This window comes from Octopus bimaculoides, chromosome 7 (assembly GCF_001194135.2).
Source record: "Octopus bimaculoides isolate UCB-OBI-ISO-001 chromosome 7, ASM119413v2, whole genome shotgun sequence".
NCBI classification, from domain to species: Eukaryota; Metazoa; Mollusca; class Cephalopoda; order Octopoda; family Octopodidae; genus Octopus; species Octopus bimaculoides.
Window position 1 is genome coordinate 62,742,839 of NC_068987.1, and position 1,353 is coordinate 62,744,191.

At 35.2% G+C, this 1,353-nt stretch overlaps 1 protein-coding gene across 2 annotated transcripts in view; it reads right to left on the minus strand.

Moving 5' to 3' along the window:
- The window catches only part of LOC106879188 (zinc finger protein 239), an 8,340-nt gene that overhangs the window by 6,154 nt on the left and 833 nt on the right, over positions 1-1,353 (minus strand). The window contains exon 1 of one of the 2 annotated variants that reach the window (XM_052969719.1): positions 973-1,176. The exons of the other annotated variant lie outside the window; for it this stretch is intronic. The gene's annotated coding sequence lies outside the window, so the exon portion shown is untranslated. Of the gene's footprint in view, positions 1-972; positions 1,177-1,353 lie in introns of those variants that run through there. 2 annotated transcript variants of the gene reach the window in all.

Genomic DNA, 1,353 nt, shown 5'->3' on the forward strand with positions numbered 1-1,353 from the left:
TTTATTTGAGCGAAAAAATTCAAGGTGGTGTCCCAGCATGGTAGCGGTCTAATGTAAAAGATAAAAGATTTTGTGGGACTCAGTCTGAGGCACAGGGGTTGGGAAGCCCTGCCTTACACGACTATTTACTATTCATTTCTACTCCAGGCACAAGGCCCGAAATTTTGGGGGAGGGAGCTAGTCGAAAAGATGAAAGGCAAAGTCTACCTAGGCGGAATTTGAACTCAGAACGTAGCGACAGACGAAATACCGCTAAGCATTTCGCCCGGCGTGCTAACGTTTCTTATTTCTTTACTGCCCACAAAGGGCTACACACAGAGGGGACAAACAAGGACAGACAAACGGATTAAGTCTATTATATCGACCCCAGTGCGTAACTGGTACTTATTTAATCGACCCTGAAAGGATGAAAGACAAAGTCGACCTCGGCGGAATTTGAACTCAGAACGTAGCGGTAGACGGAATTTGAACTCAGAACGTAGCGGCGTGCTTACGACGACTACTTATTATTGTCATCCTTAAATAAAACGTAATTCTTTCACCGTTCACTTCAGTTCTGTTACATCTTTTGTCCCCTCTTACACACCAACTTGGTACAAATTATGCAGCTGCCGATATTTGACGCTCTTTCAGTTTCATACCTTCCACATGAACTAGCAAGTGGCAGTAAGAAACAAACACACTCAACCGTCTGCAATGAAATCTATTTCTATGGATATGACGGCTATCTAGCATGTTAGCATGTTGGGCGACGGAATTTAATTTTTACAATGCATGTCGTCGTTATTTCGAGCATAAAAGGAATAACTTCAGATATGATACCCCATCATCATTTATTTATGCATTTTCTATTCTAACGAGAAAATTTATTAACGAATAATAAGTAACAACATGCTACATTCACCAAATTTACAAAGAAATCATCATTTTACAATAATTGACTGTAAAGATTAATTAAACCAAGCTGATTACCGTTTTATGATATATTTTACTGACATCAACAGTGCAACTTGGAATTTTTGTAGATATTTGGAGATTCCACACATGTAAGTAAACAGTTTATGAGCTGAAGGGAGTGCCTCTGATTACAAAGTGTAATTAAACGTTATATGGCTTTTTATAAGCAATTAAACACCATATTGGAGAATTTTTGTAGATATTTTAATATTTTAGTTTCTCCATAATTTTTTTTTCTATGGAGATATATATATATATATATATATATATATATATATATGGATATATATATATATGGATATATATATCTATGGATATATATATATATATATAAATAAATAAAAGCTTTGACGCTAAATCCATATATATTAAAGTTTATTACCTATGTATACATTT